Genomic DNA, 26,173 nt, shown 5'->3' with positions numbered 1-26,173 from the left:
TCTTATATTATAGACAGAACACTTTGTAAAATATTCCAGCTGTGGCAGGGATGATCACATTATGAAAACTGCAGAGTGAGCGATGCATCATAGAGAAGACATTTTTGAAGGATAAGAGGATCTTATAGCCACTTGAAAGGACCTTTGGGAAGGGATTTGGGACATGCTGGAGCAAAGTCCTTGTTGAGGACAGCAGACCTTTTTACCTCCACCATCCCTGCATCCCCTCATGTCCCAGTGAAGCCCATGCAGTCACTGAGCCCACCGCCTGCCCCTGTCTGGCACCTCCCCACTCCCACCCACCTCTGTGGTTGCTCAGGCAACTGACTTAAGGAACCCATCCAGTGAAAAACTGACCTACTAATAAAAAACAGAAATAAATCCTTGGGTGACTAGCTCACAGCTGGACCTTACTAACGCCAAGTCACAGGCTGCATGGTAACAGTCCCCGTGTAACCAGCTCCAACAGCAACACGTCTGCACTGGGATCCCATCTGCACACACAGCTATGGCAATTCCCATGCCCCGGTGAGGACCACAACTCTCTTCCCTACATAGGGTCTGGCCGAAAACTGAGTAAAGTTTATTTCTCCTCCAACACAGTGGAAGTGTCACTCTTCCTGACCTTGTTCTCACCAGCACACCCCTACATCCTTTACCCTCAGTGGCAGCATCCCACATAATGGGGCTGTGAGCTGACGTGGTGGCCGTGTCCCCAGCACCTCTGCAGCCCCTGCTCTGCCCAGCGAGCTGGGCCCTGGTGAGGGACAGGGACAGTCCCTGCCCCATCTCACCCCAGCACAGTGCCAGGAGGCAGCTGGGGGGAAGGAGGGAAGAAGTGGTCTTGTGCTTCCTAAACTGAACATCACCGAAAATTGTTGGCTATGGGTGTTAGTCCTACCAAGCATAGGAAGAAGCCAAACTTTTCTCTTAAAAGCTCCCTCTTACAGAAATCTGAACTCAGTCTCCTTTCTTTGTACCTACAAGTAATTGTGGCTGAATTTGGGAGCACTTAAGCTAAATAAGTTGCTTGTATTGTAGGAAGAAAATGTCCACTTGGGCAAAAACTCCCCGTAGTTTATGAATCTCCAGTGTCAGGAGCAGTGGCACTGCGGTGCCTCGCTGAAGGATCGGGCTCTGCTGGGCTCGGGGCCGGGCTGAAACCACGTCCATCAGTGCAGACCCCAGCCCCACCGCACCGCAGGCTCTGCGTGACTTTGCTGTGTTACACATGACTGGCACCAGGGAGGATCTCATGACAACTTGTGAAGAGGATGGCATCTCCTTCCTCCCCAGCTGTCAGAGGAACGGCAGATGACAATTCAAAGGGAAGCTAAGCAAGGTAAAGTAAGTTAACAGAATGGGTCCTTCATCACCCCCAGCCCCTCCCAGCCACAGGTGACACTTCCTCTAAGTAAGGCTGTGATTTTCCTCACATCGACGTCTGATGTGAAGCTACTCAATGGTTTATTTAGTGAAGGTAGAAATACAACAGGAAAAATTAAATGACAAATAGCTAGCTGCTTTGTATGAATGCAAAGAACAGGTTTAAAGCTGCTCAAACCCGTATTTTTTCTGGCCGTTTTCACAGAGCTTTTATTACAAATCCATATCCTCTTTGGGAGGTGTGAGCAGGAGAGAGAATTGAAGCTCTTGAAAATACTCTGTGGTATTTTTTACCTGAAGAGCTAAGAAGTTCTCAAGTTTAGCACACCCCTGTCCCCAACCCCATCCCCATGAAATCCAAAATAAATCTTGGACTCCATTTGCTTCTTGGATTTTGAGCATTTAAGTTACAGGAAGATAATATTCCCATAATTTTTATTTAGTAACTCTAATGTCAAGATTCTTTTTTCTTTTTCTGAAATCAGAGGTTTAAATCCACTTTTATGCTTCCAGGAGCTGGAACTCCAAGAAAATCAAAAGCTGGAAAAAGACATGAGATTTTTTTTTCTATCAACATCAGAGATGGCTTACTTAAAACAATATATTTATGGGTTCACAGTCATACTAAAATAGATTAATAAGAAAGTAATAAAAAAATTTCCTTGCTCAAACATCTGTTATTTTGGATCAGGATGATGGCTGCTAACACACCACACAAATGTTAAGTAGTTGCAGGAAGGCAATTTTCTCTTAATGTTCACCAGGGCAGGTCACACAGTCTCTCACTAAAGCAAAATATCTGCTCTTTTATTACTCTAATTTTTCATGCTGCCTTTCTACTTGTTCGATGGATACAGCTGCAAGTAAAAGTTAGACCATTATCTTGAGATAGCTATAGTGTCATTCAATGACACTTTAAACATATTTTCATTTTAAATGAAATTTGATTTTAGTGTAAGCCAAAGTAATTCAAAAACTACCAGTATGTGCCTATCCCTCTAATCACCTACTTAATAAAAAAGTGGAAAATAATTACTCACAAATGAGTGGAACAGAACTTCATGATAAAATATTTTGGTTCAGATACCTGCTTACAGCCCATACAAAAAAAAAAAAAAGTGCTAATAAAAAAATAAGAATACATGTATATAGACAGGTTGAAGTAACTTACCCATTTTCATCATCAGAAAGGTGAAAATAAGTTTCAGTACACAAAACACAAGTAAACTAATGAATCAGTAAAACACCTATTTCCTGTACAGGGATAGTATTTTACATTTTATTTACTGTAGCAGAATTCCAAAGAAAAAGTACTTACTTGCAATTTTCTTGGTAAAATAATCCAGAGTTTCCAGTTAGTAAACAAATATAAAGCACCTGAGAGTTATTTTGTGGGTTTTTTTCCTTAGGGAGTAGTGAAATCTTCTGAACTTCTCCACATTACATTTCTCATCATAACCCATTATAGCTTTAAAAAAAAAATTTAAAAAAGCTTTTATTAAAAACATATATCTTTCTAATGGATAAAAATGTAACCTAACAGAATCACCAAGCCTTTGAGCAGGTCCGTTGTACTCTAAGTGACATTTATCAACACCTAGCTCACATTATGCTACAGCAGCGTGAGGACATCTGAAGGAAAATGAAACGAACTCTGAAGTTGGGTGTGCGAAAGGATTTCCTGCTGCGGGCTCCCCACCGAGGCACAGACCAGAGGGGTGAGGAGCTGACTTGCTCAGGACGTCCATTCACAGGCATCCAGAGCATGAGTCCAGCAACGGAGGGACATGCCTGCTGCCTTGCCACGCCGTCCCCCAGTCTTATGCGACGCTCATCCCTAAGGCCAAAGGGGCATTTTCTACCTTCTAACATTTTTCACATTTGGAACTTTGTCATTTTTCAAATCACATTTCAGTTTATAGAAACACATAAATAAATTTGTATTGTACCTAGAGTCTGTGTTCAGCTGTTTGTTTCTCTTCTTTCCTGTCCACGGACATCTGCCCTTCCTCTCTGTCCTTATCTAAGATAAGCAGCTTCACTTTACATATGCGGTACCTTGCAAAACCATGGTCTGGAAAATTAATTCTTGAAAGGATTAATATTTTTTTCCCCTCCCATCACAAATATGTTTCTGCTTATGGAGATGACATGTTTCACTTTGCAAACAGAAGGGGCACTGCCTGCTCTGGCATAAGGGAGCATTTCTCTTCCACACAAAAGGAAAGCTGCACACATCCCAGCACAGGAATAATTCTAATTGCCAAAGTAACATGGTCTGTCATATCAATGCAGCTGAAATCTCGAAAAGTAAACAAAAAAATTCCTCTTAAGAGAAAAAAATAAATAAAAAGGAAAAAACCAAAGCCTTCTGCAGGCATTGTCATACTTCTAGAGAGGTTTTTTTTTCTATTCTCGAATCTTTGCAATATCAGCCTGACCATTTGAAAATAAAGGAAATTTCTACCACTCATTTGACTCATTTTTAAATGCTTTTCCCTTACGTTTTTGCAAAGAGTTAAAATTACATGCAAAGGCCTGTCCTTCAAATGTAGTTATACAAAGCAGGGGGAAAACCTCTCCTTGCCTGCCTTTCAATTCATGGTGCAGTGCAATGGAAACCCTTCCAAAGAGAGCTCCACACTTCTGCCCTGAAGGGGCTCATTCTGTTAGCCTGTACCAGCATCCTATGTGTGCAAGAATCAGTAATTTTCCTCTTGAGGAATCAGATAAATCCTCTCCCCTCTAATTTTTTCAAAGGCTTCTTCCCTACCACCAGCCTCCTGTGTTATGCATGTGCTTCTCTGCGTCTTGATTGTCCAGACCAGGGCCCCAGACAAAATGCATCCAACCATTTTGATTGCTCTCAGAAGCAACCAACTTTATATCATGTGATGGCAGGGGAAAACTGGGCAAACCTCCCCACCCCTTATTTTAAGAAAGATGTGGTCTTCTGGACTCCACAACACTCAACCTGACTGCATTATTATTATAGCTACAGACTTCTTCATCAAGGAAGCTTTAACTTTTCACTCCCAGTGCCTTGTTCACTCATTCTTAGTGCATCCAAACACGAGAGTGGTCCATACCGCAAATAAATACAAGGAAGACATTAATTGTAGAAAGAAAAAAATACATAGAGGACAGGAGAAACAGCAAAAACTGAAGCCAGATGCAGTACTGCAGCCAGGGGAAATAAAAACCTTTTACAATGGGGAGAATAAGAGCTGAGAAAGCTGAGGGAGGGCCGAGGCAAGATGAAAGAATAGGATGAAATAAAGCTGAGGGAAAGAAAAACCAGACAACAGTGAATAGAAATAAGGCTTTTTAATCTTGAATACAAGAAAAACTTTGACAGTCTGTGACATGTGCAATCACAAATTTTATTATACAAACCTATTTTCACAGGGTGATGCTGAACTGGATACTCCACTGATACCGTATTCTACTTTGGAGGCTCGATTGTTCATGGGCTCAGACTATGTAATTCATATATAGGAAGCCTATGTAATTCATATGTAGGTAGCAGGCAAAAAAGGAAAGCTATAAATCCAGATATAAAAGACAGGAACTGACTTTGCTTACGTCGATAAGTGTATTACTTAAAGAAAAGTTATGTAACTTCATCATTGCTAAAATAAAAAAGCAAATAACGAAGCCGGCTATTACAGTTTGCTAAGGCAGGATTGCCTCTATTTATAAATTCCAAAAAGGAAATGTAAATCTTTAGATGTCCTTTCTCCATTGCTTTAGGGGTTTTTTTAAACAAAAAATAGAACATGCAACTTGAACTGTCCCACTTTCAAAGTTGGAGCTATGTAGTACATCTCCCCATACTGACTACTCTCCCAAGTAAGAATTGGCAATCTCTCTCTAATTGAAGTAGAGAGATGATTTAAGCTTTGATAATGACTGGCGAATTTCAAATAGTTTGGATAAGCAGCCCCCAAAAGTTCAAAATGAATATTCAGATCTTTTTCTGCAGCATGGTCTGCAAATTGAGGATAGAAATCTCAGATGATAGCTATCTTAGATCTCCTCCAAGATCCTCCACATGCCCTACTTATGTCTAAGCAGGAAATAACACAAAACCACCAACATATTTATGAAATGCAGAGACATCTGAACATTCAAAACAAAAATATTGAGGGAAAAGATTCACTGAGAAATCACAAACTTGCAAATAGTCTAGCTTCATATTGGGCCCATTTTTATTCCACCTACATTTCTTAACTTGTTCATCATTTGTAACTCCTGAAATAGGCAGTCTCTCCCACCTGCAGCGGTTTCCACTGGTGACTCATCATTGCCTACCAGAGAAAATCCTCCCCATGCCCACATCCACTGGTGACCTTGTAGAAAGACTGAGAACAGCGAGAATGAAGGACAACGAGGGATCAAGTTCTGCATCTCCCCAGGGGTCGAGCACTTGCCCTGCACGCTGTTCGCTGCTCCCCTGCCTGACAGGGCAGAGGTGCAGCTGCTGACGGGTAGCGGGGCCAAACTGGCATGCGCAGAAACATCCTTCCCCCGCTGGGATCTCCACCAGATTCCAGTCTCAGCTACGCCATCATAACTGAGCTGAAAGCAATGCAGTTGCATTGATGTAGCCAAAATCCCAAAGGCAACTATGTGTGAAGCAGGACTACACGTTTGCAGAGAAAATGCCAGGCTAAAAGTAGCAGAGCGGGGTGAGGAGCTCCCGCCTGGCTCCTGCCCCATCACAAATGCCACCCCCCAGCAGGAATCATCCTGCTTTTCTGAAAATGCTCACTTTTCTAAACAAGACTATGGGCAAAAGCCTAGCATTTTCCCGGGATTCATTTATTCACCAAAGTCTGTGTAAATTATCATAATTTACTTTAAATGAATTGGAAAAAAACAAACAAGAAAAACACTTAACCCAATACTCTAGTCCTAAGAACATATTGCTGTGTCATTATCTTTACCCTCAGAAGGCTTCCCCTATGTATTACCTCCAAGGACAAACATTTTGGCAGAAGGAGAAAGCACACAGCATGCCATCAAAGTTGAAGATTTGTTTTTGCTCACATAGTTATGACTTACACATTTCACAAAATCAACAAACAATTTACGCTATTTCAGATATGGATCTTTTCCATCTCAATGGGACTTAATTCCTTCAAGCTGAAAAAGGAAGCCCAAAAAAACCTGAATAACTAAAGTGACATTATACGAAACATAGCCTAAGGCTGCCAATATTTTTCTGTGCATTGAAGGAAAGGCTGCATTACTGAGCTAGACCAAACGCCATTTCCAGCAGGAACCTTTCCTTCTTTGCTGCCATGAGGAGGATTACATTACACAGCACTGCACTAAGCCCATTTATTCCATTCTATTTTTTTTAATCAGGCTATAAAAATAATCAGCTCAACTACTCATACTAGTCATAGAAATATTAATACAAAACACTAACTACTCTTTTGCTGTGAGATTTTCTTCTCTATGCTAAATATGAGAGCCATAAAGTTTATGCTTCCCATAAGTTGCAAGAAACTGTGTTTTACTGCAGAAAGCTAACATCAAAAATAATTACTGTTATAAACATACAACAAAATACAGTCACACTTGGCACGTACCAAGGTTTTATGTGAAAAATTTAGCACAATGCCAGCTGCAGTATAGTTTTGCTTTTTTCAGATGTACAGTGTAAAAATCACTTTTACCAAAATAAAGTTGAAAAAAATGTTCAAAATAAAAAAAGTTTAGAAATACAAATAGGTTTGCTTTTAACAAAACTATCCACATAGTAAAAAAGGGCTGAGTTATGACAAGCCTCCCCAGACAAGCAAAATTCTGTTTAAAAAGCAATTTTGATATGTATTTTTTTGAGACATCATAAATATATGGGGGTTTCCTCCCTTCTGAATCCAAAACACATGAATTCTTAATTTACAAGAATATCACCCTGTTACCTTTATCAGTATTAAACAGTCTTCCCTCCCCATCTTCACAGTGTCTCTTTTTATTGAGAAGAGAAATTCTTTTTATTACCAAATCCATTCCCTGTAGGCACGACACCATATACAATTTTTTCAGGAATCAACACAGCTTCATCTGAAAATTAGTCAGGTGCCTTGTCCCACCGTGCTTCATATTTGGAAGCTGCCTAAATTTCCACCCCATGAGTTCTCAAGATCAGTGTATAATTATTTGGTTTTGTGCTAATATTATTTTCTATGTAAAAATCCTCCTATGTGTGAGAGCAATTTTATTTCCTCTCCATTTTCTTTTTTAGAGAGATAAACAAAGCAAGGATTTTAATCTCCCCTCATAAAACAGTCTCTCCATTCCCTGAGGCATTTCAAAAACCTGTCTTGGCACCTAATCCAGTTTGTATTTATTTTTCTTAAGTACATATGATCACATGGGCACAGATTTTTCTGCATTACACTTTACACATACCTTATACAAAACAGCATTAAGTCTTCTTTGCATTGGAAACATACTTCCTAACACTGCCAGATGTTAGATGATCCACACTACAATCAAATCTGTCCATTTTCCACAGACATATCACTTTGATACCTCAATTATCTTGTGATTAGCACTCCAGTGTCTGACCAGTCTCCCTCCACAACCCTGATGCAAACCCCCAAGTGCATGACCCTCTCCTTGCGACTGCAGCCTCTCGTCCCACTTGTACTATTTTTCCGATTCATGCGTTCATCCCATTCCTTCTACATGAAATTCCAGTATTCAGCATAATCCTTCTGATAACTTGTGTCATCAAGATTTTTTTTCTTTCCAATATTGTTGCTTTTGTGATACAGTCAGTAATAGAAACTTCATGCTAGACTGATCCCATAGTCAATCCTTGGGAACTCATTTGGTGACCTCCTACCTGCCCTCCAGCTCCAATTTTGCCTTTAGTTAATTTTTTCATCCCCTTTCCTCTCCTACACCTCATTCTTAATTTCTGTGTTAACAAATCTCTACACAGCAGATGACAAATACAGTATTTTGTTGAAGTCCATATAGATTTTCTATATGATTACTTTTGTTTGTTTATTTGTTTAGAGAATTAGTTTAGCTATCTTTTCAATTAAAGGTATCAGCTTAGACAAGCATGTCTTTCTTGTGGAGATCCTACATTGTACTTTAACTCATTTATCATGTTTTGTGTCATTTGCTTATTCTCTCATCAAAACTTTTTTGTAAAAGATTTTGCATACTCTTGAGATCATACTAAGGCTCTTTACATGAGTCATTTTTTTCCAATTTACGTACTATTTTTAACTTATTCCCCTAGGTAATCCTGATGTGATATACTTATTAAAAGTTCTTGCTCTTGGAATTGCAATTATATTATGCAAGTTCTTGGATTTGGATTATATGGTCTCTTCTGATTTAAACAATTACATAATTTAAGTTTTGCTTCCCCCTGGAGGTGAGAATTTCCATTTCTGCATCATCATTCCTATTAGCTGCCCTGTATTTGTCCCAGATTTGATAGCATCATTAAAATATCCGTCTCTATCACTGCTAATGTCAAAACTTTAATCTTTTTACACTGACTGCACTTCCATTCTTCTTTAATTTTTATAGGTTTTATTTTTTAAAAAATAGTTATGCGGATCCTTGGAAATTTACAATTCATTCCCATGTTTTCATATTTTTAAGGTACAGTTCTCTGTATTGGTCAATCCTCTTTCCATTCCTTGCAAACTCCTTGCTTATGCTTAATACTATTTTTGGGATGATTATTTATCCAGTGAAATATAGGGAACTTTCATACAGTGTGTATCAATCATATATCTATATTAATTCCAGCAGTTTTTTGAACCTTTGACTAAAGATGACATTCATGGCTGCTTTACATAGTAGTCCCTGCTCTTTTTATTCCAGACTAATTAACTGCTGTCCGCAACTTCTCAAATATTTGTCCTTTGGAAATTTATGGCAGTTTCTGAGTGGTTCTCTCCCTGTCCTTATTCCCATCTACTTTTGCCTTACTGTAACACTACTTTAGCAGAGCTTTTATCTTAGTTTTTCTTCCAAATGTTCTGTATTCCAGGAGGTTCTATTTTATCCCATCTTCCCTTTCTCAAAACTTTATGCCTTTAACGTGAACAAACACCCAACCGAATCCATTTGCTAATACAAGCCTTCCTGGACACATTGCCATTTTCTGGATAACACCTCTTTTCCCTTTGGCACAGATAGCCTTCAGGCTTCCATCCACCTGCATTGATTGTTACATTGATGAACCAACGTCTCCACGATTCACACTGACCTCACCCAAACCCCAGAAAGATGAGATGAGATCCTTTCACTAACTATATCTTCACATCACAGTTTTTACCAACAGTGAGACTTGTTTGTTCTTGTCAGCTATCACCTAATAATATCATTCCTTTATCCACTTCTGTAGTCTCATTTATCCAATTTTAATTTCACTGTGCCCTCAAGGCTTGTGCAGGCATCACATGGGTCTCTCATGCACTTTCTCATGTAGCCCATTTCATCAGTTTAAAACTATTTTCATCAATCCCACAAAATGAGGAAGCTGCACACTGTCTACCCACTGACAATAACCTTACTTTGTTATTGACATGTAATAATGAAACAGCCCCAAACTTTCTATATTGTACAGTTCATTTCACAACCTTCTCATGTCTTCATGATCCCTCTGTAGAGACCAACATATCTACTGGAGATCATCTCAGCTCTCACCTCTGCCACTCCCTGTCTTTTTACTGTCATTCTTGATCTGTTCCAACAAGAGTCTCACAAAGTCAGTCTTTCATCACTCAAAATAGCATTCATAAGAACTCTTTCCATTCCTCTCTGCTTTCTTTTCAGATTCAGGTATGTCATACCCTTGCAAGCAGCAAGCTTTTTGCTCTCCAGATCCCCTTTGGTGTTCCCATCTGTACTTTGCAGGTAATCTATAACGATTGCGACCTAAACCAAACATGCTTTCATTTGTATTAGACATCCATCTGACATGCAAGAACTCAGCTGGATGCCTGTGCTTACATTTTTATTTTATTTCCTTATGTAATTTAATGCACCTAAAATGCTGGCAACAGGAGAGAACAATACTGAATAATTTTAAAACAATTTGTCTATTAATATACAGTAAGTATTAACATTTTAATGCACCAACAATACCATCACAACAGATTCACAGCCCAGTCAAGAATTCCTATCCTCTTTACTTCTCTTGTTCATCATAGTGTCTCCAAGTCCAATTACTGTCATTTACCAGTACTGTCATAAAGTAACCAAGATCTCAAACCATCCCTTCAATATAGTCTAGACTTTATTAGATGTAATTAACTGTATGATCCCAAAGCTTTCTCTCATCTCTTTTTTTCCCCAAAATCTTTAGAATTCTTTGGCTTCTTTCCATGGTTATTCTCTTAGGAGTCCTAGATTCTCCCTCCTTAGCTACTTAACAACTCTCTTCAATATTCCTGTAAAATTTACCAGCAAAATTATCTATTACTCCATCACCCAAAACAAGTATCCAGCCATCACCCAAAACAACCATCCAGCCCAAGTTGCACTTGCAAATGTATGCTAGTACCTTGCCCTCCAGGTTCCTCAAACTGAGGCTAAGAAATAAAATACATACTGCCTGATTCTAGGCATCATTTTTCCTTTTCTGAAACAGCCACAGTTTCTACTGTTTAATATCCAAAGTAAAACTCCTTTCAGATTTCGAAGACATTTTGATCAACTGAACTAAAAATACTAAATCTTGTATCTATCTGGGCTGGTATGTCCTAAGATCAATGCCATCAGCATAAACTCAACTATGCTCAGATATGTTCTCTATTTAAATATGTTGACAATCAGAGAGCAAAATGATGAAGAATCCCATGTGTACACATTTTAAAAATATTATAATTCTTAAGCAGTTTAATAATTTTGGTGTCTCTAATGAATAGCTTTTGAACATTTTATGTTGGAAGCTTTCACTGCTGTACTGCTAGAACCATTGAATTTTCCTGTGAAATATGTCTTAACAGTTCACTGTTTCATACATTTTGCTAATGTGAGTTTAAGCTGAACTTAACCCCGCCTTGATTCAATTCCCAGGCATTTATACCTTACTAAAGATGATTCATTCTGCACTGAATGCCAGGCTTGGGGCAGACCTTTAGATTACTGCAAGAGTGAGAAGAAAAACAGCTACAATCACACAGATGAGGAATTAAGTTTGGATGTATCACAAACTGCTCACCTGGGATGCACAATGAGGGCCACAACTCAACTGACCTTTTAAAAATGTTTCCCTATTCCTTTAAACATCTTTTTTTCTGTATTCTTCTAAACACAAGCCCACAGACAATGTTTAATATTGGTTTGATTCTTGGGAGGTTTAATGCTGCATCTGGATCTAAAAACCACTGAAGTGCCATGAGTGTCTGCAGCAGTACCACAGGTACTCGTATAGTTTCAGAGCATTCACCACTTTCATGAAAACAGTCCAGCTCATCAGCTCCTCTTCTGAACACCCTGACACCTCACATCCCAGCTTCATGGCAGCCTGCTCCATATACATACTAAGACCAACCACAGATATTCCTTCAGCAAATCCCCATAGCTCTCGCTCCTCATTTTCATTTGAGCTTTGAGGGAGACAGGATAAAACCAACACATCCAACAAGGAAGCAGTCTTCAGAGCACATGTTTCTCTAGCGCTCTGCTCCAATCCAAGGAACAGCTCTGAAAGGAAACATATTGCTTTCCTTGCCTTCCCCGGGAACACCATTTTATCTTCTAATGAAAGTGACACAGAGAGCCCACAAGATATACAACACACAGTCAATGTGTTCAATGTGGCCTACATTACTTTCTCACTGAAGTGAAACTGTATTTTTGCTTATAATTAAAGCTGCCCATCACCTTCCAAGGCAAAACTCTATTCTCAAGTTGCTCATCATAAAGTGCTATATTTACAGTGACAGGCATTAAACAGAAGTTGAATTTAATGTAATGAGTTACAACTTTTGCTTTGCTACCTTGCTATTATCAGACTAGAGGGGGGCAGGGACGTGCCCTTCATAATGACATCTCAGGGAGTAGAGATTTACAATGAGAAAACTTTCAAGAAACCAGAAGACTTGTCTTTAGAGGAATTATTCTGAATTGTCTGGATACAACATTTATAAGGCATCTTGCACCACACTGAAAATACCAGAACTTCAGCATAGCAGGGAAGAACATGCTTCCTTCCAAGTATCTATTTTAAAGTCAGCATTACAACATTCGTTAAGTGAAGTCAGGGAGACTGAATACCTATGTTATTTAGCTGAAGGAATTTTTAAAAGATGAAAGGAACATTCTCCAGGATGCCTCACAGGATGCAATTCCTTTAACAAATGGCATGTCTGGCTTTAATAAGTAGACACATTTCTTTATAAACTGCAGAAACAGTTAAAAATGTTTTCTTTGCAGTCAAACGTATTGGAAAGAGGGTGAAAGAAATAACAGAACCTTTTAAAGGTAATACTCACATTACTATATTAAGAGGAAATCTTTCATAATATACAGCCATACCATTAGATTAACTGAGCTGCAATTTAAAAAACTAATGTTAGAGACAGTAAATACACCCTCAGCCAGAGTGTGTTATATTATTGTGACACTTTGAGCATGCTGATATGCTGCTGGTCAATGTTATTTACTATCATTATGTACACACCTGCTAGACAGCCACATTCAATAAAGTATCGGTGTCCTCATCGTAGCTCAACCTTGCAGCTCATCAATTGCCCAGATGAGACTGTGGCAAGGTGGACAGTCTGCAAACATAACTCACTGCTGCCTGCAGGACACAACGCAGAAATGAGCCCTTGCATCCCTCGGCTGGTGAAATGGGTATGTGCAGCCATCAGAAGGTACCTGGCTGAGGAGACATGCCCCCCAGCTCCTAACCTCTCAGGAGGGCTGAAACGGTGCTAGTTATGCACAACAACTGGGCACCCAGGCTGTCTGCTAATGACAAATGAAGGGTACCCCAACTCTTATGGACAGATGAAGGTGAGAGCAAAAACAGACCAATGAACAAGGAATTCCATTATTCCTGCTGTAGAAGATTTTTTTTTAAGTCTAGGAGAAACCATAATTCTTGTTTGCTATCAAGCAAAGACCAAGGACCTCATGTTGCCTGTATACCAAGTCCAAAAATTTTCCTGGCTAGTGAATAGCTGAGTAACCATTTAAATTAGCTAGGGCAAGTCACTCTTCTTCCCCTCCTTACAACTGGTTGTCCCACACATCAAGACAAATCCAAAAAACTGATATCCAGTTATCTATGAATATAGACTATGATCACTTAACAGTACTGCTGAATACACATCATTTTAGTTTAGTAAAATTCTCTGATAATTAACAATGTTTATGAGAATGTTTAGTACCAATGCAGTCAGGATGCAATTCATATTGCATCATTCAAAACCAATATTTTCTTCAGTTCTTTGGGGTTTTTTGCTCTTTTTGAAACTGAGAAGAGATCTGACAGTTTCATAGCACTCCCCTTCTGGAAAAAAAAAAAAAAAAAAAAAAAAAAGTATAAATATCTTCCTTACCTTCCCCTAGATACCAGGCTCCTAAAGGGCTTAAACACACTGCTGATTTTACAAGGCTTGCCTGTGCTAAGATCACCTGATATAATAATTGGTGAGTGTGCTTGCTTTGTTTACTTCAGGTATATTTTAAGTTCAGTTGCAGTGAGCTGAGAAAGTAAAAGAGAAAAGCCCAGGGCTCAGACATACTTCTTTTAATCCTTGGAAAAAGCTAAGATTTAATTTTTATCATAATTCAGAAAATTAGATCTGAAGTAGTTAGAACCAGCTTTGATGTTATTGAATGTGTTATTTAGAAGATCACCAAAGACTAAGAAGGAGTTTGTGTCAATTTCTGTAAATTTGTGGTAATGTAAAAGCAATCTTATACAGTATTTTTACTATCTTCAACACGAATGTTATCAGACATTGTCGTGGTTTGGGCCTGGTTGGCAGCCAACCACAATGCGGCAGCTCTCTCTCCCTTCTCCTCCGGCAATGAGAAGGGACAGAGAGCCAGGCTTGGGGTTTGAGATAGGACTGGGATGGGGAGAAAATTCCCCTTTATGGTCACGAGCAGAAGGCAGACTTGTTAGGGGAAGAAAAAAAGAACATATATTTATTACAGACACTAACAACATATAACAGAGTAGGACAGTGAGAAGCATTGCCACATCTTGAGAACACCTTCCCCCCACCCCTCCCTTCTTCCTGGGCTCAGCTCTGCTCCCGATATCTCTACCTCCTCCCCCAGTGGTGCAGGGGCAGGGAATGGGGGGTGCAGTCAGCGCTGCCACTTCCTTCATCTTCGGTGAGGGGAGTGTCCAAAACTTGTTCCTCCTGCTCCATCGTGGTCCCCCTCTCACAGGAGACAGTCCTCCACAAACTTCCTCCGACATGAGGTCCTCCCATGGGCCGCAGCATTCCCCACACTGCTCCGTCATGGGTCACTAACTTCCTCCGACTGGATTCTCTCCCACGGCTGCAGCCCTTCCCGAGCTGCTCCGGCGTGGGACTCCCCCGCATGCTGCAATCCTCCCAGCACTGAATTACAGCAGCAGGGCTACCTTTTCCCATGAGATCCCGGCCTTCTTCAGGCACAGAACCTTGATCATGGAGCCACAGGCCATAAATCAATGTCTGCTCTACCGTAGATCTTCATGGATGGCAGGGGGGGCCGCCCTGCCGTCTCACCACAGGATACAGGGGGGTCTCTGCTCCGGCACACCTCCCCCCTCCTTTCTTCCTCCGTTCCTCCACTGACCTTGGTGTTCATGCAGCTGCAGCGACTCCTCCTCACAAGTCCGACTGCACGTCACCACGTCCCTTCTTAAATATGTTATCGCAGAGGCGCAGCCGATTGGCTCAATTTTCCAAACAGAAGTGGAGCTGACTTGGAGCTGGGGGAGCTTCGAGAAGCTTCTCACAAGGGGCCGCCCCGATAGCCCCCCTCCCCTGACACCAAAAAACTCCACCATTCACTCAACCCAGGACAGACATTTATTCAGTTTTTCCAGTGGAAGTAACAGTAATGGTGCCTGCATGTATATCAGCTTTCATTTAAAAAATTCAGAATCCTTTTCAAAGGCTTCAAGTATTTTTAACCTTATATCAGCATGGTGAAAAGACGACACAGATTTTGACACCAATTCTGATTCAGTCAGAATTCAGCTTCTAAAGAGTTTCCTAACACATACCTCATCCCCTTCCTTTACAGCGCCTTTCACTTACCACCCAACCCTTGCTCCTGCTGGAGTCCTGTTCCCTGCCAAAGGCACCCCGGTGCATGGCTAAGGTGAGGAGTCCTCAGTGTTCTGCCCACATAGTTTGTGTCTATTTTCACATACCGAAGCACACATATTTCAAACACATCTTTTGACCAGGGATCCTCAGACGTGGCAATAAGGAAATTGCAATTCCATATTGACTGCCTGCAGGTCAGCTCCTTCTACCTTCACCACATATCTTCATGGCAGCTACAGCAAACATATGCATGGAAGATGATTCAAACTGTAAGTGGATATGTACCTGCTTTTAATGTCCTCTAAGCAAGCATATAGATGAAAACCAGAAACAAATTTACCCAAAACCTTTTTCAAGGGTTAAGAAACTCACTTTAAATAGTCCTGTCACAATCTATGGGATCTTTCATCTCATATATTAGCTTCTTTAATGATGCAAGAATATCTGGTCCCATCAGCTGGTTGCATTTCCTTACTGCTATGAGATATGATGTGCCTCCTGAAGAGATAAGGACACTTGGGCAAACTTCCTCTCGTATCTCTCCAGAACACTCTCTGAGAAACTACTGAATGCTTAAGTTCATTGGCCACACATCCTATCAACACCATTTAAAAATGATCAGTAAATGTTGGGTTTGGCTTTCAAATATGTAGTGTGACAAGGTTTCTTCTTGAGAGATGACACTTTATCAGAATGATTATATGTAATAAATATATAGATTATGTAGGATATAAAGATATGAGCTGTTACGTGCCACAGAGCTGCACAGAACGGCTCCAACTGTCATGGATATGGCTTACATCAATGTACTGATAAGCATTGCACATCTTTCTGAGGAAGATAAAAGACCAACTGGTGTTAGGTCTGCATGCTTAAACATGTAGCGATCAAAAGTGAAAATTAAGGCTGTACCTGCTACATACTACCAATATTTCACAGAGGGCTTGGAAAAATCTCTACCCTGTCATCTGCAATAAAACTTGTGCTTATGGACAGAAAAGAGAGGAGACTAAAGAAATTCAAATTGATGCTTTTAGTTGTAACTGACCATTTGAAATTTAACTCCTGTGTTGTTACTGAGAGGAAAATACAGAAATCATTATTAAACGACTACTGTACTTCACCTCTGTAGATCTTTGTGGGCCAGCTGTGATGGAGCAATGTTCTGTACCACGCATCAGGGAAGCAGCTCGGAGCTTCCCACATTTTCTTCCCTAAAGCTTTTGGCTCTACACTGGTGGAAACTTCCTGCTTTTTACAAAAGACGATTTTCTGCATTTTCAGTGATTAGCTGACTAAAAAAAAAAAAAAAAAAGTCCATTTTGACTTCTTGAAAAATTACAGTTTTTGTGCAAGGCTTAACAGGTCCTAATCACCAGGCATTGGCAACTACATGTAATGGAGCAGAGGGAGCATCTCAAGCCAGGCAGAACATCATCACCAAAAAATAAATCTGCAGCCTCAAAAGGAGGCAATGCATGTTCCAGGTCCTAACTACCAGCTCAGGCTCTGCAATGTTAAGGCCAAGATGCAGCCAGGCAAAACAGTTCTCTCTGAAGCTTGCGTGTTAGCCTGGCAGTGCCTGCACCTCACACAGCAGTTTCACATTTTCTGGCTAAACCTCCTTTACAGTGTCTTCCAACAAGGACTACTTACAAAGTTTTATTTCAGTCAATTGAATTAAGTCTATCTATCTCACATTTAGATGCCACAGATGGATCTGAGTTTTCAAAGGCAGAAGGTTGAGGAGGTTTCTCTCCAAAGTTTTCACTGCCCAGGAAGTTTTCTGTATGTCTAAGTGGCAGCAAAGACATTAGCCTGTTCACAAACTCAAAGTATCAGGCTCAAGATAAATGTTATCTAAACCAGGACACAACCGCAGCCTATGTCAGCAGGAGATGGCTATCATAAAACACACATTCCTCAGGAATAGTACAACTTTGTCTGTTCTTAAATATCCAGATGTTAATACCCTGGATATGTCCAGCCAGCTAGCTGTGCATTCCAGATGTTTTGATTTTTCATGTGTTTGCAGCTTTGTCATTTTCTAAAAATTCCTGCTGCATTTTTTTCACAGAGGGAAAATAAGGTGAATTCATGACTGGGCCCTGAGTCTTCTCCCTTTACATAAAATGAGCTGCAGGCCTGGGTGACTGTGTACTGCATAAATGCCTTAGTAGTCAGAGGAAGAGCAAATAAAAGAGGGATCCATTACTCAATGGGAAAAGACAGTTTTTAACAAATGGCATGGGTAAACAGAATTTCGAATGCCTTTCTCATATTACACTTCACTAAGAGGGTCAGCTGTGACCATACATCCCTTGTAATTAATATCAGAGACAAAATCTAAATAGAGAAGGAATTAAACCAGACAGTGTGCTGGGTCTCATGAATCTTATCCTAGAGCATTTCAAGAACTAACTGATGAAAATTTCTGTGCCCTTAATATTTATCTGAATTCACTCAGGGTGGATGAAATACCAGAAGATTTTAAAAAGGCCAATCTTGTGTCTACCCTTAAAATACAAGGAAGTATTTAGAAATTAAGATCAAATAGGATGATCATCTTTCTGGGGCAGCGAGAAAGCCCCTAAATGCCTAGAAGATTAATAGCAAAAATGGCTGTAGGAGTTAATCAGAAGCTTAAAACATTACCAGGCCACTGTGCAAAAACTTTACTTGCACTAGGATTTACAAATATTTGTCTGCAAGAAATGTAGCATAATCATTCCACTGCACTCAGTGATGGAGTACCACGTCTAGCTTTGAAAATCCTGCTTCAGAGGAGACGTGAGGTAACTTGAGAGACTCCTGAGAGTAGCAATGGGACTCTCCAGGAACTCAGTGATACTAATGTTTCCATCAGCATCACTGTTTGTGTATGGATACCAAGGCTTGTTTTCACCAAGAGACTTCCAAGTCCTCTGAGATTCCTCAGAATCCAAATTCTGGGAAAGATCATACAAAGAAAAATCAAATTTAATGCTTTGACTGAAAGGGAATCTCCCAGACAAACTGATTTGGAAAGTTCTGACCCAGCCTGATACCAATTTCTAATGGCCATCCACAGCTGTGGTGCTGCTTGGGTATTCCCACCATATCAGAAATCTCTTCTACAGTTTTCACATTGGTTTTCAAACCCATGCAATAGGGCTTCAAACAATGCCAGTAATTTGGATTACAGAAAGCTCTATCAATCTCATCGCTTGATTAGCAGGCAAGAATTGAAACAAAAGATAGGAGCTGACTTTCAGGCTAGAAGAATACTACAGTCCAACCACCAAAAATAGAAAAGATACACAAATATATCAAGTACAAGGGATATTAAATACATGGACGTTGCTATTTCTTTTTAGCACATTTGTATGATGTTCTTTCCACTTTCAAACAAGACCCTCTCAACCGTAGAACAATTCTTGTCTCGATATTATGCTAATAAACTTACTAAAACTGAACTCACAAGTAACATTTTAATCTACTAGAATATCCACACTGTCAAATAAAGGCATAAATTGGAAAATCATGGTTTCAATTCAAAACTCTATCTCTTGTTTTGATAACAGGACACACTAAAAAATTATATACATTATATTTATAGGGTCAATTCTGGACAGAAGAAAAACCTGTTTCGCAGAAACAACCAGAATTAAGGGGATTTTGATAGTGGGACCAATATTTCTGAGCCTTCTCATCCAAATTTTGCAAAATTCATTAAGTACCTACAATCTGTGCCACCTATTCATTTCCTTAATTTATTCTAAACTTCAAAACCTTTGAATGATTTCAGAGACACAAGTTAAAGAAAAATCAGTCTTCAAAAACATTATATCTAATTTCCCCCACAACTGTAGCCTCTCCAAAATTACCCCATCTAGATAGTTTAAGCTTTTCTTGAGTGGTGATGAGGGGAAATTGGTGGAGTTTTTTCCCATTCCATATTATTAGCCCTTATAGTATAGGAAATGGAAGATTCTGAACTTCCCAAGAGGTTGTATAGTGCTTCCCTTCCAATCGTGACAAGTCCCAAAGGAGGAGATTTCAAAATGGATATACTTTTGCAATTGAAAAATAGTTCTGTAAGCAGTGAAACTACTGTAACTTGGTTTTCAATTAATCTTTTTTTTTTTCTGTGATTGACTACTGACTTGTAAACTGAATTATACTTAGGTCACAGCATGCATTCAGCTCCAAAAAGTTTCCATCGGAATTCATGAAACCTCCACCACAGTCTGAATTTGCGTCTCTGGTGAATTGTCTGATCTGTGAGCTACAACCCAAGCTTGTCCCTGGGGTATGTCTTTCATAAAGTCTTACCCACACATGAACTCTCTGATATGTAAGAAGAGTTGAGCATGCACTGCAGCTTTTCCCTGAACATGATATTAATCAGGTCTTCCTTCTCTACCCAGCCAGCAATTTCCCACAAAATTATAGGAATATTGACATGTACTATTTGATAGGTACAGAACAGAGTATCCTATACAGCATACAGTGTATACAGTATATCATAGAAAAGCGGTATTTTTGAGACACTTACCTCTCCATCATAATTGCACAAATTCAGATAATGGGTAAAAAGGTTACTGATGAAGGAAAACCTGCCAGGGTGTTTTGACATGACCAATTTTTACAGGAAAACATGCTTAAAAAAAAGCTGAAGTATACTTTATACTTGGGTCTGAGTCATGATCTCATAGTAAATAAGAACAGAGGTTGGCCTATCATTCCTTACATAAACAAATGTCCAGACATTCAGATTTCAATAACCATAACTCCAGTTTATATACTGCATAATCTTAATTGGAAGGAAGCATGTTTGGTTGCCCTATTCATCCTCCAGGTGAAGTCATACATCAACAGCTGTAGAAATAAATTTTCACAGGTGATGAAAGAATGTCTACTGTCTCACAACTGATCCCTGTTTCTACAATACAACTATAAATTACAAGAGTTATTTTAATAATGTTCTTTTACAGCTCGTACAGTTTTTATCTAGATTTCTTCTGTATTTTGATATCCAATGGTCCATGTTATTTCTTTGTTTCTGATACTAATATACGAAAATTAAATAATACATTCCTTACCTATCTGCAAATCTATGTGTCTCAAGCTCAAAATTTTGAACAATTAATCATATTAGGATGCACACATCTGATACCAACATTAGTTTCATTATAGTTTTTCAGGTTACCATACAAGACAGTAAAATTTATTATTTTTTATCTATTTTAAGATCGCAGTAAAAAAATCTGCATTTTAAAAGCAAAAAAATATGTACTGGCAGTAAAGACAACAGCTAGCATTAAATTTGTGAGATAATGAACATTTGTATACACAAGTATTTATAAGATCTGTTCTCTCTGTCTTGATTAATATTAAACGGTTGCACAGGAAACAAAATACTGTAGGCTAAATACAAACATTCTTTGCTCTGTAGTTCTTTTAATAATGATCTACCTTGGAAGGCTAACCCCTAATCTTACATGTGTTCTCTATTTGTAGGTACATCTCTGTCAGGAAATGCTGTGAAATGGAAATTCCTGACAGATAAAGTTCTCCACCTTATACATTCCATAGATATTACTTGAATGTCAGAAAACAACTTTCAAACTTTTCCCATGATTCAATATCTCTTTAATTAAAAACCATAAAAAGCTCAGAGATAATTAGTAATACACATATGGATTATACAGTCATTGTTATGTTGGAGTTTGTCACAAAAATAAACCAGGGAAAATATAATTAATTCTACTTTTTATGGTGCTGTTATTGCTTGTTTTGCATGAAGAGCCCATAGATATGAATCCCACTATATCCCTAAAGTCCTTTGGCCCCTATCTAATAACTAGAGATGGGACAAACAGGTTTTGCCTAGTTTCGAATTCAACTGAATATGAGATACCAGGAATTTTAGTCTAAAAGTATTGGCCTTGCATGCCAATTACCACAATCTGCAAAGTAAAGTGCAGAGGAGAAACCAGGGAGGAAAATATAATGGAAAAAAACAGAGTGAAAAATAAAGGAAAGTGAAATGATGTGAAGACAAATAATAAAGCAAATACCAAAACTCAATAAAAAGGGATAGAGAAAGGAAATTGAAACAACAGTCATTAGTATATTTTCTGCTTTTCTTGGAGGAAAGTATGGGTGGCAGAAATTCATAAATCTCTCCTATCAGTAACACATCCCAGAGGTGAAAAAAATCATATTTTAATTGATTCAGTCTTGAAAGAGAGAATGAAAAATGAAAGGTTTAGCTATCTCTATTTTTCCTTCCAACCAGCAAATCCTAAAATGAAGTTGAGGTTACAAAGATAGTCTCTTGCCAGGTGGAAAATGCCAAAACTCAGACTGTCTTTGGCACCCTGTTTGCTACCCACGTGCACGTGCTGTGGTACAGTCTTTCCTTACCCACACCACCCCTGCCCTTGATATGGGCCATTGCCTTGTTCTCCGCACAAAATGAACAGGGCTCCTTTCACATGCACAGAGTCAAAGGTTTCACCTTAACTGTTATGGATGGGGACTTGGGCTTCAGGCACCCCATGCTTGTCAGACCTTGGTCTGAAGACCAAGCAACGAATTTTGTAGCCGGGGCTTCAGTATTCCTCCTTATTGTATTAAGGTAGGTGAATATTTGTGAAATGCTATTCTCACAAGTGTCCCTATGAAGCAAGAATCTTATTCTACCCCTTCCTCCCTTTTTTAGCAAGATGAGAAGCCGGCATCCAGAGAAATTATGGTCAAAGACGTTCATTAAATTCAGGTGAAGAGTAACAGATAAGTGCAAGATGACCTTCTTGAGTCCTCTGTATTAGACAGTACTTCATGCAATAAAATCACAGCTGACACTGACTTCAGTTACTGTTATGTGTTCAGCACTGCAAATCAGAAATCATGGTCTCAGACTTTCACATCTGAAAACTGAAATGAAAAGCATATCTACACTTCCAGCATTCCCCTGTGAAAGTTGAGGCAGTATGTCTGATACCACACAGACCTCTGTGGCAGAGGCAGAGAGAGATCCACTCCAGGCTTTAGTGGGTTTACCTATAAGGACTACCTTTCTCTCTGCCACAAGCTGCCCCCCTGCCTATACAATCCAACTTATCAGTTAAGCACAACTCATCCCATGCATAACACAGGGCAGGAATCCTGTAGAAAAAAAAATTGTAATTAAAATGAGTCATCATGTTTTACAGTCCCATTAAAATTGTAACCATAATTTTGGATTTCCAATCTGTTAAGCACTGAGCTTTGCTGGGTTGCTGCCTGTTGACACTATTCATGCATGTTATCTCTTTGGTTTTAATTTAAAAGAATTTCAAAGAAACCAGAAATGATGTCATGTTGTTCATGAAGACATGCAAAACTCACTAACAGGAACTAGTCCAGTGGTCGCAGGTTGATCTCTTCTACACGGAGCAGGATTTTAGGGGTTAACACACACACAGGGCCATGGGGTTTTACTGACATTACATGACAACAGATGAAGGTTGGTCAAACAGATCCCCTGTTGGAGAATGGCTCAGAGACAAGGATCCTGTGCCTTTAGCCAGTAGATTGTAAGCCTGCGTGCCTAAGTTGTGCCTTGTCATGTATTAAGAAAATCTTTGAAAGAACGTTAGCGCAGGCTCTGCTCATACAAAAAGAAAAAGGGCGAATTGTTGGAGAATGGCTCAGAGACAAGGGTCCTGAGCCCACTGAGCAATTGTATGATCAGAGCCTGCTCTAGCTGCTGATGCTGGGCCTCACTAGGGTTTGCCTGCAGCTGCTCGCAGCTGCTGATACATGAAGAATGTCAAGGACGCTTCAGCCCTGTGTACCGTGGTGTGTCGAAAACAGGTTAAGGGGAATTAGGAATAGTGGTCTGAGAAACCTACTGTTATGGTAACGGTGGTCTGAGAAACATTGTGTTATGGTACTGTCGTGTATCGAAAACAAGTCAATAGGAATCAGAAATAGTAGCATGAGAAACTTAGTGTTATGAGAAGCTTGTGCTGTAAGCTAACTGCAAGTAGGTGGACCGTGCGAATACGACCTTTAGAGCTTAAGCCAATCAGCTAGTGACTAGTAGGCATAATAATTATCATTGTCTGTATAAATATATGTACCCTGGACCAATAAACACACATTGATTGATGCTCTATCATCCACACTGAACCCGTCTCAGCGTGTCGTTCGTCCGCGGCTCCGCAATCCCCCTCTTCCATGTCAGGTTGTTCAGGACCCTGCTCCCCACCAGTGAGAGCTTCCTGCTCCCACATCCCCATCCCAGCCCCTCCAACCCATCTGTTCCTAAAATCCAATCCTCCTTTGCCATTTTTTCTTCTTCAAGCCCCAATCCTCTTCCCATGGGAGCTCTCATTCTCCCCTCACCATGCTCCCTATTTCAGCCATCACATTCAGCCTGTACCTGCTCCCTGGTACCTCTGACACTTTCCTCTTTTCCTCTTCAAGACCACATGAACACCCTTCCGCTGCTGCTCACACTCTTGTGTTACTTAGCCTCATCCCCAGGGCACTGCCCTGCAACTCCTATACCCTTCACTGTTTCTTTTGGCTTCTCCCATATCTGCCACCCTCCATGATCCAACTCTGCAACTGCTGCTCACAAAATATCTGCCAAATCACTTTGAACTCCATTGGAGGCCATTCATCCAGTCCCATTTTCAGAGAGAAGCCATACACTGCATTTCCATCATGCTTATAATACGCTCCATTCAGAAATACCTGTATTTGTTATTCAGCATCTCTTGCAAAACCAGCTCACAGTAACATCTTGCCTACTGTACACAAATCATGCCAATGCAGAAAGCCAGTACATAGCAGGGATTAATTCATGCTCCAGAAAACAATAAGTGTAATGCTATAAATACTAAAATCATGTGCCGGGTTGCAGCACTAATAATAGCCACTAGGCTTTTCTTTTACAAAAATCTCACCTAAAACACTAAGTGCAATCCTCGCTTTTAGTTGCAAAGCATTATATAGCCCCAAAACATTTGAATAAAATAAGTAAAAGCAGGTATCAAGAGCTCCATAGAAATCATGTCCCTTAAAAGGATACACTTGCTATTCACATGTAACTTCCTTTTCTCAAGGCACCAAATAAATGAGAAAACACAAAGGAGGAAAACTACTCTTTAAAAACCTTTAATGTGGTGAAAAATATACTACTACAAGGTTTTCTATGAAAGTTTCTAAATTTTAAAAACTTGACTGGGAAACATCATTTACTATGGCATCAATAAATATTTGGTTACCAGGACTTAAAAAATTGTGTATCTGCTTTTTTTCTAAATAAAGTTTTTAATTTCTTTCAAGATCAAAAATGAGTTTCCATATTACACTGCTAAATAAGCAAGAAGTTCTGTGAGACCAGAAGTTTAAGCCCTCCCACCTCCTGTTTTTCTATTTGCTCCCTTCTGCCTTTAATGAAGTGCTTCAGAACCAGTTTTCTTTGTAGAAACAGATCATCCATCTACCTGAGTAACATTAGGTGTCATCACTTCTCCCTTCTTTGTGAAGTAATAAAAGTCATATTGCAGGAAAAAAAGTATTCTTTTAAACCTTATTCAGCCATGAATAAAAACTGCAACTTTGGATGCCATGTATGTGAAATGAAAATACACAATTTCAGGTTACAAACATCTATGATTTACACATCTTTTTCCTATGGATTTAGGATGCAGGGGCAGCAATTTGTATTTGGTATTGAAAGGATTCTGCTTTTTATTCATATTTAAATATAAAACCTATTAAAAATCCAATTAGAATACTACTACCTTTATTTCCTAATAGAATGGCAATTTACCCTCATTTTTCACCATGCAGATTAAATGGCTACATTTAAATGCAGTTCTAAGGCGTACTGTCACAAAAACTAAGTTAAAAAGAGGCAGTGGTAATGTTCCTGTAGCCCATTGCTCAACAGATCAGTGAAAGTAGATCATAATCTTATATTATCCTCCACATTTGTTTGCATTCTGAAAGTATATAAGCCTTTCCAAATACACTTGATCTGTTTAGTTTTCGACAAGAAATCAACTCACAGCTGCCTTGTTAGGACCCACGAACAGGAGTTTTACTTGCAAGGTTGAATGAGATTCTGTGCCTGCACTGATGTCTATTTTCTCACATTATTTAATCTTTTTCATGCTTGCTAATAATTTCAAATTACCATTTCAAATAAAGCTTCATGATACAGGGTCATATTTAGACTGTAAAAGATTGTGATTTATCACTTTGACAGCCCAACATTTTTAGCTTGTATACAGCACCCAGCCACAAATGAACAACAAAATGTTCTGAGTCCTTTTATTTTCAAAACAAATGTTTTATGTACCAGAATCTGTCATTTAGATACGCTACACACACACGCACATATATACATACATACACACCCCCTACTCTACAGTAATTGATGTTTGGGGTTTATTAAAAAGGCAAGAATTGCAAATGCATTTGATTATTTCTTTTGCAGCATGAAATAACCGGTT

At 39.4% G+C, this 26,173-nt stretch overlaps 1 protein-coding gene across 2 annotated transcripts in view; it reads right to left on the bottom strand.

The window, feature by feature from the left end:
* Positions 1-26,173, bottom strand: part of KIAA1217 (KIAA1217 ortholog) — a 372,126-nt gene that overhangs the window by 214,188 nt on the left and 131,765 nt on the right. The gene's annotated exons all lie outside the window — the stretch shown is intronic.

The sequence above is a fragment of the Tyto alba genome, unplaced genomic scaffold, assembly GCF_018691265.1.
Source record: "Tyto alba isolate M040663 unplaced genomic scaffold, T.alba_DEE_v4.0 Super-Scaffold_38, whole genome shotgun sequence".
Classification (NCBI taxonomy): Eukaryota; Metazoa; Chordata; class Aves; order Strigiformes; family Tytonidae; genus Tyto; species Tyto alba.
This window is presented reverse-complemented; position numbering and strand designations above follow the sequence as displayed.